The sequence below is a fragment of the Equus caballus genome, chromosome 27 (genome assembly GCF_041296265.1).
Source record: "Equus caballus isolate H_3958 breed thoroughbred chromosome 27, TB-T2T, whole genome shotgun sequence".
Taxonomy (NCBI): domain Eukaryota; kingdom Metazoa; phylum Chordata; class Mammalia; order Perissodactyla; family Equidae; genus Equus; species Equus caballus.
This window is the reverse complement of record NC_091710.1, coordinates 31337262-31354364: the sequence shown is the minus strand read 5'-3', so window position 1 is coordinate 31354364 and position 17103 is coordinate 31337262. Positions and strand designations below refer to the sequence as shown.

The window sequence follows — 17103 nt, the reverse complement described above, 5'->3', positions numbered from 1 at the left end:
GCATTATTCACAATAGCCAAAAAGCTGAAACCACCCAAATGTCCATTAACTGATGAATGGGTAAGTAAAATCTGAGTATATCCTCTCAATGGAATATTATTCAGAAATAAAAATAAACGAAGTATTGATACACACTACAACTTTGAAAACACTGATATAATGCGAATGTATTCTATCTTTTGCTTATATAAGTGAAAGAAGGCAGTCACAGATTGTAAGGTCATAGATTGTAACTCCATTTATACGACAGATTATAAGGTCATAGATTGTATAACTCCATTTACATGACATATCCAGAAAAGGCAAATCTACAGAGATAGAAAGTAGACCAGTGGCTGCCTAGAACCGGGGAGACTGGAGAGTAATGGCTAAGGTATACAGGGTTTCTTTTGGGGGGAATGAAAATGTTCTAATATTGTGGTGATGAGTGCACATATCTGGGAATGCACTGAAAGCCACTGAACTGTACACTCCAAATGAGCGAACTGTTTGGTATAGGAATTATATCTCAATAAAGTTGTTTCTTAAAAAGAATAATCTTATTTACAAGTTAAAATAGATCAATAAAGAAAAAAGTCACAAACTATTCAAATTCTTTTATAAATAAACACATTCTTACACCAATTCATAAGCCAATCTCCAACTTCTTTATTCCAATTAGTTTATATTCAATGAATCAAGTGAGAATATACCCTTAGGAGGCCCTGAAGCACAGAGTTCATATATAAACGACGGCAGATTAAATGTACTGACTAAAGTCAAGTTCATCGCACCTCATGTATTTAGCAACTTTGCCTAATAGGAAAAAGATCCCAGAAGCAGAAAGACAATTAAAAAGGTCTCTGAGGCCTGTAATAAAACAGATAGAATACAAGCATATGCACCTTCCCATCAACCTGCCAGAGGACTCTATTAGGCCCTATTCTGGGCCTATTTACTTGTTATGTACAAAATTCTAACAAGCTGCTTATCACATTTCCAGGTCTACGAGATTAGAAACAGAAAACCATGAAGAACAAGAGGTAAGAACTGAGACTGACGTGTACATACAAACTAAGAGTAAGAAACAACCCCGCGGTGAGGGTGAGGAGGTGAAAATGACGCAGGGCAACAAGTCAGCTGCCCAGGAGGAAGCTGACAGTAGGAGCTGGCAGCGGAGAGCTAAGAGCAGTGGGAGTGGAATTTTAGGGACAGACATTTCTCTGCCTCTGCAGGGATTTGATCATCTAAGGAGCATTTAAAAACACGGATTTTGAGCTTCTCTCTGCATAATGTAAGTTCTTGTTGCTGAGCATCTTTGTCAACAGACTTTGACATTCTTGCCAATTAGCAGGTGTGAAATAGTATCTTCTAATTTGCACCTCTGATACTTAACATTTCTTTACAAAAGCAGCTTTTCATGCTTATTGGTCACTAAATTTTTTTTTTCTTTGAAATGCCTACTCACAAAATTAACCTAATTTTTCTAGTCGGTTGTTTGTATTTTTCCTATTGATTTGTACTTTTTTTTTTTAGTATTATAAATATTTACCTTATATTGGTTTTACGTATTTTTGTTGTTGTTGTTGGTTGTTTTTTTTTGAGGAAGATGAGCCCTGAGCTAACATCTGCTGTCAATCCTCCTCTTTTTGCTGAGGAAGACTGGCCCTGAGCTAACATCCGTGCCCATCTTCCTCTACTTTCTATGTGGGACGCCTGCCACAGCATGGCTTGCCAAGTGGTGCCATGTCTGCACCCGGGATCCCAACCGGTGAACCAAAGCAGAATGTGAGCACTTAACCGCTGAGCCACCAGGCCGGCCACAAGTTTTATGTATTTTAAATATCTTCTGTCTGACGCTAGTGTTTTCATTTTATGTATAGTGTCACTGAAGTTTCTTTTGTTGTTTCTAAACTTTAAGATAGCCAAATTTATCACTCTTTCCCCTTTATGGTCTGTGCTGTTTGGGTTCTTGTTTCAGAAACTGTTCCCTACACGGAGGTCGAAAAAGCACTTTTGTATTTTTATCCTGGAAGTTTTTGCTTTCACATTTCACAAGTCTTTAACCCAGCAGTGGAATTTGTTATATGGTGTAATGTAGGAATTCATTTTAATTTTATTATTCGTAATGGTTAGCCAACTGGCTCAGCATTATTATTACATAGTGCCATCCTTTCCTAATTTGTAATGTCACCTCTGCCAAGTTTTTGTAAAGACCTATGTCTGTTTCCTAATTTCTTACCTGAACTGGACACAACCTTGTACACCCTCTCAGATGCCTTCATATTCTTTTTCTGAGCTGCCGTCTCTCAAACTGCACTGCTGTCATCATTGATGACACCTTGCCCAGCCCTGAGCTGGCTTGAGTCTAAGCTGAAGTCGTGGACCTGCGTGGCTCTTGCTCAGCCCTAACATGCTGAGCTGCTCCTCTTCCAACAGACACGGATGGAATGCCACATGGTGGGATGTGGGATCTGGCTTCTTGAGCAGGTGCTGAGGGCTGGATGGCACGATTTGGAAATACGTGGGAGTCATCTCCCCGTGGAGTAAACCTTGACTAGTGGGAAGAGAGAGAAAGAAGGGAGCCAGGGAAATAAACTGCCACTGTTTTTCCTTCCATGCACTTCTCTGAGGTACGACTTCTCCTCGCGATTTTTCTGGATAGTGAAGAAGTCCCACCTCCCAAGGTAATGCATCATATCACACTGCTTTACACATTTCCTCACTTTATTTTTTTCTTCCACTTTATGTCTGTGGGCTTGCATTCCCCAAATAAAGTGTCAGCATTTTCATCTTTTCCTCAGGCTCCATTCTCATTGGTCTACCACTCCTGTGTCAATAACAGACTGCTTTAATTACTATAAGAAATCATACTATCTGGGAAGAGAGGCTCTCTTCCTATTCCTTTTATTTATGACTATCTGGCTATTTTGGCCCTTTCATTAAGCCTGACATATGAATTTTAGAAGTTGTCAAATCCTATGAAAATCTTGTTGAGGTTTTGACTCAAATTACATTGAATTTATATATTTGGAGCAAATGGGTATATTTAAAATAAGTCTTTCCACTGATGAATATGGCATTGATCATCATTTATTTAGATTTCCTTTATTCTTTAAACAAGTTTGATAATTGTCTAATAATGTCTACTTGTTGGACATAATCCAAGGTAATTTATACTTGAGATGATGCTGGGATTTTAAAAAATATTTCTCAATGTCAGATTTTTACACAAGCTACACTCTTGTAACTTGAAAACTGTTTAGTTTTAATAGTTTATAGATTTTCCTGGATTTCCATATAGATCATATAAAATGACGCTTTTGTTTTTTCCTTTATAAATCTTATAACCACTAGTGCCTTAGTCTGTTCAGGCTGCTATAACAAAAATAACTCACAGACTGAGTGGCTTAGAAACAACAGAAATTTATTTCTCACAGTTTTGGAGGCTGGAAGCCTAAGATCAAGATTTCCAGAAGCTCCTTTGATAAAAAATCCCAGAATTTCTTAAATTCAGAGAAATTTTCTTGTCAAGGGATGGGGTATTTTTTTCTGTTTTATTTGTTGTATTTCCTATTTCAGAAACTTTAATTACTTGAGGTTTTTTTAAATCATGTTTGTCTGTTCTTTTTTGTTCTCATGTGCATTCCTTGCGATTATCTTAAGTCTTTCCTTTCTGGAGGCAGTTATGTTTTTCTGCCATGTCCCTTCTGCTTCTCTTGTTATTAACTTTCACTACTGGTTTTGCCCTCAATTTGTTTCATAAATCTCTATTCAGCTCATGGTGCAACGCTCTTGTTTTTTTTTTGTGGAAGATTAGCCCTGAGCTCACATCTGCCACCATTCCTCCTCTTTTTGCTGAGGAAGATTGGCCCTGAGCTAACATCCGTGCCCATCTTCTTCTACTTTATATGTGGGATGCCTCCACAGCATGGCTTAATGAGCGGTGTGTAGGTCCACACCCAGGATCCAAACCGGTGAACCCTGGGCCACGGGAAGTGGAGACACACAAGCTTAACTGCTATGCCACCAGGCTGGCCCCAACAATTCTTGTTTTTGAGCTTCTTTTATTTAATCCACATCATAGTGAGTTGTCCTATAACCTGAGCACCAGTGGGTAATTTCTTCCTGTTCCCTGGATTTATTTTGGGTTCTCTGTACATCATTCCCCAAGCTATGTTCCTTTCTTGCTTGCTGTAATTTGTCTGCCATGCTGTCCCTTCTCAGTTTGTTGCTGATCTATCAGTCTAAACCTTCTATTTACTCCAATATATTGTGGGTCATTTATTAACTCCCACTCTGCCACATCTGAGACTGGTTTGTTTTTCCCAAGGAGCAACAGGTTTAAAATCAAGGTAGCTCAGACCATAAAGACAAGAGCTGCTCCCTAGTAACAGCAGCACAGAGTGTGGAAGATGCGGCAGGCTGAAAAAACACCCTGCAAAGATACACTCACTTCCTAGTGACCAGAACCTGTGACTATAACCTCACACGAAAAGATGCGCTTAAGGATGCTGACAGGAGGAGCTTATCCTGGATTATCCTGATGGGCCCTGAATGTAATTACATGCCTCCTTATGAGAGAGAGGCAGAGGGAGCTCTGAGACAGACAAGCGCAGAAGAGAAGGCCACATAAAGACAGAGGAAGACTGAAGTGATGCGGCCAAGGAACGCCAGCAGACACCAGAAGCTGGAGGAGGCAAGGAGCCGATTCTCTTGGAAGCCCCAGACGGAGCTGGCCCGGCTGACTTGACTCTGGACTCCAGGCCTCCAGAGCTGTGAGAGAAGATATTTCTGCTGTTTTAAACCACCCACTTTGTAGTAATCTGTTACAGCAGCCACAAAAAACGAATACAGCAAGATGTCTGTTTTCCTGATAACTGTGTAGAGCTGCCATATTGCCCCTGGACTGCTCACCTCTGAATTTTCCTGGATGTGAGAGAAATACAAACTGCTACTAGGTTAAGCCTTTATTATTTTGGGTTTTCTGTTACACACACCAAACCTAACACTAACTGATACATGGTTACAATACTGGACCAAACAACTCCACTTCTAGACAGCCATACTATGAATAAAATCAGATAAATATGTATGGATATAAATAAAGGAATGTTTGCTTTTAAGGGAAAATACTGGAAATTATAAATGTCCATTGGATAGTTAAGGAAACAAATATAGTACACATCTATAGAATGGAATACTAAGTAGACATTCAGAATGGTATAGAAGTATATTTGATATAAAGGGTATTTGATAGATAAATGCAAAAGGCAAGTCACAAAACCAAACAATTCCCCGTTTAGTAAGGAAAACTACATAGGAGTTCCACACCAAGCAGCTGCTCTAACAATTTTTCAGATACGATCACGTTAGGTTCTCCAGATAGCTATTTTAGATCACAGCGGCAAAATACAGCAAAGTCAGCCAATTTCAGCCAAAGAATTAATGCATCGGGGGTAAAGAAAAAAGTCCTTAATATTAGAAGCTAAATCCTAAAGTTAAAAGGACCCCAGTAAAATAGCTGAAGATTGAGAAAACAATTAGCAGAGGTCTTTCAAGAGCAACACAACCTCACCTCCTGTAATGGATCTATTAACTGGACAAAAAAAGTCAAAAGAGTAAAATCATTCTGTCACGTGCTTAGCAAGCATCAAGTAATTTGTTTTTCAAGTTAGACAGGAGCAAATAACCAACATTTTGCAGAAATAGTAAAACAGAATCCTCAAGTCATATAACATTAAGAATTTAACAAGCTAATCCTACTTAAAAATCCACTAAAGGAAACCTTACCAAAAAACGGAGGAAAAATGATTTCATACATAGCACGTGTACAGGACAACAGTCATCAGGTCGACAGACCATTCCCTCTGATGTACATCATACACAGTAATCACCTGACACACCAAAATATCCCTGAAGAGCAAGGTTCATGTAACAAACACTTGCCAAGTGTCTGTTGCAGGCCAGCTACCAGAGACAAAAAGAGGAACATGTAAACTCTCTAGCCTCAACATGCTGGCTTCGGCGGGCTCAAGTGAACAAAATAAAAACTTCTGTATGCAATGACTTCACTCATATGTGGAATGTAAACATACACATGGACAAAGAAAACAGTTCAGTGGTTACCAGGGGAAGGGGGGTGGGGGAGTGGGCACAGGGGGTGAAGGGGAGCACTTATGTGGTGACAGACAAGAAATAATGTACAACTGAAAGCTCACATCGATGTAAACCATTGTGAACTCAATAAAAAAAATCAAACCACTTCTGTACACAAAAAGAGATAAAAGGAGAAGCCTGGGAGAGTATCTGTAGCACACAATAGAAACACGTTAACATAAGTCATACAAAGATATTTGTAGGTTACAATCTGTCTCAAAAAAATCATTGATTCAATCTTAATTAAAATTAGAAATTCATATTTTTGAGAAGTCCTAAGAAACTATTTATTTATTTTGGTGAGGAAGATTGGCCCTGAACTAACATCTACTGCCAATCTTCCTCTTTTTGCTTGAGGAAGAGTGGCCCTGAGCTAACATCTGTGCCAGTCTTCCTCTATTGTGTGTGTGGGACATCGCCACAGCATGGCTTGATGAGTGGTGTTTAGGTCTATGCCTGGGATCTGAACACGTGAACTTAACCACTATGCCACCAGGCCAGCCCCTCTAAGAAACTATATAGTTTACATATAAGAATCTATATATATACACATACATATATATGTATAAACTCTGGTATTTATATAAGGGTGTTCAAGAATATAACGTTCTGAATTAGCCATCTTTAAACTGTTAAACGGAAGAGGGCTTGTGACTTTTTATACCAATTGACTTAAAATGGAATCTGAAGTTATATTTTTCTGCATTTTAACATCAGAAAGTTAATTTTTAAGTCTAGGTAAGGAGATTTTCTGTAATATTGATGGTTTTAATAGGTCTAAGACTTGTAATATTGAGACTATGAAGTTTTGTTGAAAAAACTGTGTTTATTCACTTAATACAAAGATAAATGAATGTAGCAGTTCTCAAAGTATGACCCAAGGGCATGTTCAGATGTAATGGATTTACTATTGTTTTAAAGAATATGTATTTTTTGAAACTACAGTTTTAATTGCCAATACAGTAATACAACCCATAGAAACAAAAGCTCTTTGCAGTCCTTAAGTTTTAAGAGTCTAAAGGGGGTCATGAGACTAAAAAACTTAAAACTCTATGTTAATACAACTGTTCTGATGACCTACACGTAACATGAAAGAAACAGAGAGCACGTACAGGGCAGGAGGGCTCACATTTCTACAAAGGCATGCATTCTATTCACTTCAACTTGTTTGCAGTGACTGTTAGTGTCCTATTACACCAGTCCAAAGTGCTGGTGTTAGAGCATGTAAAACAAGCACAATGAAAGTCGGCATACACACTGTAGGAATCACAAAGTTAGTCACCTCCAGATTCACCTATACCAACTGGATGCCCCAGCACAGACTTTTAACTTAAACCGTCTCTAAGCAGTAGGGACAGTGGCAAGTCCTATTTCAGCAGGGGTGTCCTCTCCTGTGTTCTACATTTCTGTGGAATGACTTTGACTATGGCTCCAATCTCTCTTAATTTCTGCAGAATTTCCAAGCTTGGTTTGTCAGCTTTCCTTTTGATTCTAGGCTACCAAATATTCTTCCGACAAATGCTGTTTCTGCTTAAATTAGCCTGGTAGGCTTCTCACAAGTTAGGAACAATGTAGCCCAAACGTTTTTTTCTGTTTGCCTATAATTAGTTGGAATGAGATTATATGTACAGAACTCTTTCAGAAACAATGGGTTCCCCTCCCAGTTCAAACCTGTGTAAGCTTAAGACCTATATCCCCTTCAGTTTCTGTATTTAGATTAGGTACCTATGAGTCTACATCTCTTATATATATATATATATATGAACTCTTATTTCCACATGTATAACATGGAAATAGTTATTCTTTTCTGAACTGAAATTCTTTTTGGTGAGGAAGATTGGTCCTGAGCTAACATCTATTGCCAATCTGCCTTTTTTTTCCTCCTCCCCAAAGCCCCAGCACATAGTTGTATATCCCAGTTGTAGGTCATTCCAGTTGTTCTATGTGGGACACTGCCACAGCAGGCCTGATGAGCAGTGCGTAGGTCCACACCCAGGATCCAAACAGGTGAACCCTGGGCCACTGAAGCAGAGTGCGTGAACTTAACCACTTGGCCATGGGGCCGGCCCCCAAACTGAAATTCTTTAAGGGTTGATTCTTGGCTGTGTGGCAAAATACATTATTTTATTATCATCATGTTACTGAAATGATCTTTTCGTGCGGCGGAGAGAAGACGAACTGTGAGTTTCCTTTTCTCACATACCAAGAAGCCTGGAGGTCGGCAGCCCAGGATTGGCACGGCTTCTCCAGGGACCTCATCATGACAGCAGACTCCTTCCGCCTACCTTCTTCACCACCCTCAGTAAACAGAGCTGCCAGCTCATGGTCCCAGAAGGGTGGTGCATCTCCAGGCACTGTATCTGGTATCCCACTCAGCAAGAAGGCAGAAGGGGCAAAAGGCCAAAGGGCCCATGCCAGCCTAGTCTATCCAGCTTACACAGCTTTCCCAGAAGTTACATCTCACCGACCAGCTGAGACACACGCTTCCTGCTGCCCCAGTCAATCACAGGGATGTGACCAGAATGAAGGGAGAGTCACTACAAGGTGTAATTCCAATCAGAGCCGCAGGGAATTTTAGAGATTATCAAGCCTCTCCTACAGGGTCTGACAGATGGCTCAGAACTGGCTAAGATTACAAAGGAAACAAGCTTTTTACCAAGTTTATTCCATAAGACAGCTTCCTAATTTTGTTTAGAAAAAAATAAAATGGCATAAATCATTAGAAAGTTCAATCAGGGCTGATGTCTTCTATTTATTACTATTTTTAAAGAATCAATACTAGGAGCCAACCCAGCAGCGTGGGGGTTAAGCTCGTGTGCTCTCCTTGGCGGCCCAGGGCTCGCAGGTTCGGATCCCGGGCACGGACCTACACACCCCTCGTCAAGCCATGCTGTGGCGGTGTCCCCCACACAAAGTAGAGAAAGACTGGCACAGATGGTAGCTCAGCAACGATCTCCCTCAAGCAAAAAGAGAAAGATTGACAACAGATGTTAGCTCAGGGCCAATTTTTCTCACTGGGGGAAAAAAAAAAATCAACACTTGGCTGATGGTTCCAAATCCAAAAAGGAAATCTGCTTCAAATACAATCACTATCATTTACTGTCCTACTTTAAATATAGAATAAAAGCACCAAAATGTAAATATTATCCAATTCAATTATTCTTTTAAGGATATACGGTTATCTTAACCCAGCACAGGTTTTACAAAACTACATGGATGGGTTAAGCTATGTGACATAGAGTGTGTATGCTTTACAGTCATACTTCCTGAGCTTTTATCTACATAGTAGTGAAGAAAGTACTTGCCAGGCCAGTGTGAGCCAACCCCCATCCCCCACCAAGTTTTCGTCTCCATTGTACAGATCCCCTGATGTTTTTCAACACCTATTCTAAACTCACACCCTTCATTCAGCTTCCTGGCTCACCAGGTGATTTTAGTTTAAGATCAGTTTGGCTTGCCTTCAGGGAAAGAAGGTGTTGGACTGGCAGAAGGAAGTACACAGTTCACCTGATACTTAGAAATCTCAGTGTAAAAACCTTTGTGTGTCAGGGGTCCCCAGGTTTGGTGGTGAATCACAAAGACAACCCACAGAACTGAGCGTGTAGTCATATTCACGGCTGTGATTTATTACAGCAAAAGGATGGCTAAGGCAGAAGGCGCATGGGGCAAAGCCCTGAGTAAACCAGCTGCGAGCTTCCACGAGTCCTCTCCCGGGGGTGTCGCACAGACCGCACTGAAGGCCCGCAGCCTCGAGCTGTGACAACACACAGGAAATGCTGTCTGCCAGGGAAGCTCAGTAGAGGCTCAGTGCCCTGTAACTGGGCGCTCGTCATGTAGGTACCCTCTGCCTGGCATGGACCAAACTTCCAGACTGTCAGAAGGAAGGCACGTGTTCAGCATAATCACATTGTGTGCACGAACAGCTCAGGCACAGTGGGCCACTCTTACCAGGGAATGGTGAGAACCCTCCCCAGTCCCAAGTTTCTGGACACCAGCCAAGGGCAACCTTGAAACGAGGCATTTCTGCCGACAGTGGTCTCAGGACTGCTATGTTAACTGTTTTCTGCACATCTTGTGACTCTATATGTAATGCTTATGAGTGTTTTTTAACGTGACTTAGCACCCAAAGTTTAACTATCTCTAGGACACGGGTAAGGCCAAGTTTAAACCTGTAAAGTGAAGGCCTGTGGTGATGCTGACTGCCACCTGGCAGAGACACATCCAGGCAGACAGCTGTTACTGCCGCACGCATTGCTGTATCCCTAGCCATTCAAACTTGTTTCCTTTCTCACTCATCGAAGACATATTCTTTCTTGCTGCTATAAATCAAATCCATCCTAGGAACAGAACTGAGAAAATGAAGATTTGGGATTGGCATTCACGTATATTAGGATGCACAACATATTTTATTTTCCCTTCTCCCCATGTTTTAGGACTGCAGAATATGTAAATACACTCCAGTCTTCCCTGCCTCCCAACAGGTGACATTCTATTCCTGCTTCTGTGTCGGTGCCATCGCCAGAGCCATCATAGCAAAAAGCACTATATTGGGTTTTGGCAGAGGCAATATACAAATGATTTTCTTTCCATCTCTATTTGGCACATATTTATCTGCTATAAAACATTATACCTTCTCTCTTACTCTCTAGGCAAATTCACCTAAAGACAGCCATAGAACACTCATGTCTCAAACAGATGAAATGAAATGAAGTTAAGATCCCACAGGGCTTGGGTGCCTGTTCTCCTATAGTTACAAGGTTCTTCCATAAACGACTGCTGACTGTTTTTTTTTTTTTTAAATACAAGGAAATGAACTTTGCCTTTCAGTTCAACAACAGTTAAGTGTCTGTATGCCAAGCAACGTCAAGCTTGGAAACACAACAATAAATCATATACTCTGTCCAAATTAAAGAATAAGTTATGTGTACATACATGGGCCAAGATATATTGCTCAATGAAACTAGTGTTAAGATGTTACACCTATGATCCCATTTTAATAAAAACAATACAGCACAAACAGCCATCCCCTCCCAGCATGCGTTTCTGCACACAGAGAACAAGGCCTGCAAGACTACACACTGTTTGCCTCCGGGGGAGGAGGGCAGTGGGTGGGGACGGTGGGTGCAACAGGGGACAGGGCTTGCTGTTTTCCCTACGTTTATGAGATGGTTAAATTTAAATATATATATTACTTTTTAAATCTGAAAAAATAACTTTTTGAACTTCAAAACAAATTCCAGATGGCAATAATTTATCAAAACAACCACAGTGCTATATACATATAGTGGAATTTTATTCCGTCATAAAAAGGAATAAAGTACTGACACATGCTGCAACAGGTAAGAATCCTGAAAACATTACGCTAAGCGAGAGAAGCCAGACACAAAAGACTACATGTTGCATGATGCCATTTATGTAAAATGTCTAGAATAGGCAAATCCATAGAGACAGAAAGTAGATTAGTGGTTGCCAAGGGATGGGGGGAGGGGAGAATGGGGAGTGACTGCTAATGGGTACACGGTTCCTTTTTTGGGATGATGAAAATGTTCTAGAATTAGATGGTGGTGATGGCTGCAAAAGTTTATGAATATACTAAAACCACTGAATTGTACACTTCAAAAGGGCGACATTTCTAGTATGTGAATTACATCTCAATAAAAAAAAAACTATATGCGGGGAAAAACTAAAACTGACGCCGTTAGAACAAAATTACCTGGTGGATTTGAATTCTACCCCATCATTTCTCTTTAATATAGGCAGTTCTCACTTTGCACAGTTCCTATATGCACGAATTTCAATTATGACCCCTTATTTTAATAACACGAGGCCCCCAAAATAACTCAAATTTAAGTTACCGCAGTATATTTACTGTAATTACCTAAAGTAAAAATTTTGCTGCTAGCATACAAAGCACTACATAAACAGGTGCAGCATCACAATCAGTCATGACCTTGATCTATCACATTGCTTCTTTCAAAGTCTGTCAGTGACTGCCCACAGCATCAGTTATAAGGTTCAACCCAGACAGCAAAGCATAGAGCTGTGTTGCCTCCTTATCTTCTAGCAATAAACTCATGACATTTTACAAAAATGGATACTCAAAGCAGGGATTTGGTTAACAATGATGAAATTGCAGCAAAGAAATGAAAAGTGGTAATGCTGGGAATGAAATTCAAACAAAAAGTACACACAATAGCTGACTGCTGCTGCTGGAGAGACTAGATATGCAGGCGGGAAATAAATTAATATGCTTGTTGACATAAATGAGGAAAGCAGTTGTGACAAAAAGGATGAAGCTATCTCAGAGGACGTGACGCTGGCAAAAGTTTCATTAAAGGAACTCTCAGAGACATTTAATGACATTAAAAGCACAAAGGGGGGCTGGCCCCGTGGCTGAGTGGTTCAGTTTGAACGCTCTGCTTCGGCGGCTCAGGGTTTCGCCGGTTCTGATCCTGGGTGCGGACATGCCACCGCTCATGAAGCCACGCTGAGGCAGTGTCCCACATGCCACAACTAGAAGGACCCACAACTAAAAAAATATACAACTATTGGGGCCGGCTCCGTGGCCAAGTGGTTAAGTTTGCGTGCTTCGCTGCGGCAGCCCAAGGTTCGGATCCTGGGCGCGGACATGGCACCGCTCGTCAGGCCATGTTGAGGAGGCGTCCCATATGCCACAACTAGAAGGACCTGCAACTAAGATATACAACTATGTACCAGGGGGGATTTGGGGAGATAAAGCAGAAAAAAAAAAAAAAAAGATTGGCCACAGTTGTTAGCTCAGGTGCCAATCTTAAGAAAAAAACATATATATATACACAACTATGTACTGGGGGGCTTTGGGGAGAAAAAGGAAAAATACAACCTTTAAAAAAAAAAAAGCACAAAGGAGAAAATGTTGGAAGCTGATCCAAACTTAGAAAAGGAAAACTTATCAGAATCTTAGTGTGTACTACAAAGCAGCATTTCTCAAAATGCAATCTGGACTTTCTACATCTGAATACCTGAGGAAGCTCTTTAAAATGGCTGATATTTGGGGCTGGCCCTATGGCATAGTGGTTAAGTTCAGCGTGCTCTGCTTCAGCAGCCTGGGTTTGCAGGTTCACATCCTAGGCACGTACCTACATCACTCATCAGCTATGCTGTGGCTGTGACCCACATATAAAGTGGAGGTAGACTGGCACAGATGTTACCTCAGGGCTAATCTTCCTCAGCAAAAAAGTAAAAATAAAAAGCTGATTCTTGCACCTGCCCAAGACATAATCAATCAGTCTCTGGAACGAAGTCAAGAAAGTTGAATTTTTATTTGCTTTCCAAGTGATTCTTATGCACACTTAAAGTTTAAGGAAAAGCTGGACAATTTGGACTACAGAAAAATGCTAAAACTTGTGTAGTAAAAATTTTTTTTAAAAGCTGGGAAAAATTCTGAAACATTGAAAATGAAGAAAGTCAACCATTTTTAAAAGAGCTTACAGAATTAAGACAAGACAAAATATTATGAAATTAAAACAAAAAAGGAATATGCCAACTCAATTCACAGGGAAAAACCTCATATCCTACTAACTCTGTGATTCTGATAAATCCACCCATGTGGACACACTTCATGTACTTTGGTGTTTTTATACATTTTTAATTGCTCATTAAAGTTCCTGTCACCTGAAATATGTTGCGGAGTAAAAACGTGTGTAGTGAAGAATTAGCCTTACCCACAGAGGTATGGCCTTTGCCCTTGGCTACTGGGAGATGATGGCTAGGCCCTGGGATGTCCTGCTTGGTGAGAGGGTCTTTGCCTGTGGGCTCTGACCACCAGACAGTCTAACAGTGTGATCCACGATGGGGCTCTGGGTGACCTGGAACCACTGCAGTCTCTGGAGGACCTGGAGATTAATGCCATCTGCCCCTCCTCAACTCTGCCCTATGCGTCTCTTCCGTGGGCTGACTCTAATCTGCATTCTTTCCCTGTAATAAACTGTAATTGTGAGCTTCACAGCTTCCAGAGAGTTCTGAGTTCTAAGAGTCCCCCCTGTGAACTGCTGAAGCTGAGAATGGTTCTGGGAACCCAGTGAACTCGCAATTGGTGTCAAAAGTGAGGGCATCTTGGGAACTGTGTCCTCCCACTCTGGCAGTAGCCTTTTTGATCACAAAAGTCAGTCACATTAGGAAGAATCTGAAAGGCTTTCTCTGCCCACCCTATTAAAAAGGCCTCCTGAACTCAAGCCCATCACTCCCCCCGTGCTCCTGCTTCTTCCTAGCGAGAATCACTGCCCGGCACTCCACTTCACCTGTCCATCACCTGTCCCCTTCTGTTCACAGCTGAAGCCCCAGCACTCTGAACAGGGGCTGCCACGTAGGAGCACAAGTACAACATGCTGAACGAACGGTGTCAATGCACCGTGGCAGCACGTATTCAACCACTCCTCTCTTCTTTCTCACGTCCCTCAGAACAAGTGCCTCTTCTGCTCCAGAAGCAAAGGCAAGACTGCACTGAGCCCCTTCTGAGTGCTCCGGATCCAGGACGCAAACACCACGTGGAAATCCTTCCCAGGTAGAAGAAACTTTATAATTATTTCCTCTCGACAAAATGGGAAGAGCAAAATTAAACTGTAGCCTACAGACTGTGTCTTGCACATTAAATAAAATCCAATTCTATGCTAAAAAGTCAGTTCAAATAAAGTTTCATTTAAGATTGAATAAGCCAGGATACTCAATTTCACCTCCCCACCCCATCCTCAAAACAAAGTGATTGTCTTTGCATAAAATATCACTTAATACATCTTAAAAAGAATTTTGCACATTTCTGTGGTAATATACCACAGTGCTATTATGGTACAAGTCAGTAATCTCAGGTTGGACCTCAAGACTGTCATTTAATTCTTTCGATCACAAAAGTATTTCAGTCAAAGGACAGCCTGCAAGGGAAAATAAGCTGTCCCAGACTACAAGAGAAAGCGAACCAAGTATAAGCTTGAGCTCCGCCATTCCCTAGAAAGGAAACTGGATCTATAAGAGCTCCCCCATTCCCTAGAAAGAAAACTGCCATCTGTAATGCACAGACCTCGTTCTCCGGGTTAACATGATTATTAAAGAAATTCAGACTTGAAAAACAACGTACAGGAAGTACTAGACACTGTTTCGTCATTAATAAAGGGAATAGTACAGTAGAAAAGATTTCTTCAAGCAAGTTATTTTAAAAAATCAAGATTAGTTTTACATTTCACTACATTTGCAGGAAGGAGAATTATAAGGAATTCAGTTCAAAACAATTCAAAATTCTCATTTAATCAAAAGTAGACTCAAATTTCTCATACAGAGGTTACCTCTGTGATTTTAATGCCACTCTTCTCAGAAAAGCTAAATTCAGAGAATAGATACTGTTTATACAGTCTAAAATGCAGTGATTATTTTGGCATTAATTTTATCTTCAATTTCTGGCATTTCAGTTTCCTTTCACCAGAGGACTCCATCCACCACCTTCCTAGCATTTATCCAGAAGAAAAGACTGCGAAGGAAAAATTTCTGCAAGATCTTCAAGTTGGAATAAAAGGCATATGCTGCAAATAAAATTACTCCACGTGAAAATAAAGTTTATAATGTAAATATCTTCATTTTATCTATCTACACATACGATTTCACACATCACACATCCAGTTGAGAAACGACGTGACTTTAAGAAGTCTGCTTTCTAGTCATTGGCAGGTCAGGCTAGTCTAGTTTTGTTTAGTTTCTTCACCAGTCTGCTGCGAGAGGTTTGGCTTAGATCAGCATGGAAAATGATGACTTGTTCAGTCAGCAGAATGAGTTTTAACCTCATATTCCACTGCAATCATGTCACTCTTTGTTACAGTAAGAAAGGAAGGAGCTGCTTTCTACACCACGGCATTCTGGACTGTATCAATGGACCACCAAGGCTGGCACTAATCCTCGATCAGGAAGTTCAAATCAAAGTACCAGTTAGGCTTTTTGGCTGTTACAACCATTATTTTTTAGCTATAACCTATCACAGAAAAGTAATCCGAGAGATTTTTTTTGACTCTCAAAAATCACTCATTATCACCAGGATCCAATCTTCATTAAAATGCTTTTAGGCATTCAGGAATTTAAGCTGCTATTTCACACTAATGAAGTAAGTAATATCCTCAAGATATTTCTGCTTATTTCAAGGCTGAGGCCAGGACCCACAAACAGATCCATTTGTCCACTATAAAATTTTCATATTTATACTCCACTCCTGCACAAGCCTCAAAATTTTTCTAAGTAGGCACTTTATAATCATCAGAGTCAAGATCCGCTAGCACACAAATAAGCTAAACTTCCCTCCCCACATGGAGTATTATCACCAAGATTCTTCAGTAGAAAATAAAGTTTATCAGGTCAGAGAGCTAAAAAATGTCTCTTCCTGAGACTCTCCCAAGAGTTAAATATAGTTCTAGTCACAGAACGTCCTGAACAGTGCAGACGGGCTCTCCGCTATCTTTAAAAACGACTCTGCAGACTGCTGTTGCAGAATGAATGGCAGAAGTGATTTCTCCACACACGTAAGGGGAGTCAAATTCGCAATTAGCTTCAAAAGCCACACTGCTCATTTAAGTTCATGTGAAGGGCTAGTCTTCTCAGAAGGTATGCCTTACTATTTACGCAAACAATTAGTCTTTAGACAGAAATTAACCTCAAAGGACAGACATACATACCATTCATACCCATGTTTTTTGTGGTTATCCCCCAATTAGCATTAGGATGGATTTTATTTTTCCCATTACCTCAAAATAGGGCTTTTACCAGTACCACTTTGATCTTCGTTTCAGCTGACTCCTTTGGTTTTTAGGCAATCTGAGTCAGAATATGAATTGAATTATGAGGGAAAAATCACCACCATTAACTTTCTATAGGGTGATATTTCCAATCGACTCCAAAGAATCATGTTTTCAAAAACAGAAACTAAAATCTAGTCACAAAGAATTAAACAAAAAG

At 40.5% G+C, this 17103-nt stretch overlaps 1 protein-coding gene and 1 long non-coding RNA gene across 2 annotated transcripts in view; one reads left to right on the top strand and one right to left on the bottom strand.

Moving 5' to 3' along the window:
• PPP2CB (protein phosphatase 2 catalytic subunit beta) overlaps nt 1–17103 on the bottom strand; it is a 32821-nt gene that overhangs the window by 12719 nt on the left and 2999 nt on the right. The gene's annotated exons all lie outside the window — the stretch shown is intronic.
• Nucleotides 14152–15732, top strand: LOC102148441 (uncharacterized). The gene is made up of 3 exons (XR_289614.4): nt 14152–14221; nt 14578–14680; nt 15576–15732. It is a non-coding gene; the product is annotated as an uncharacterized lncRNA (long non-coding RNA).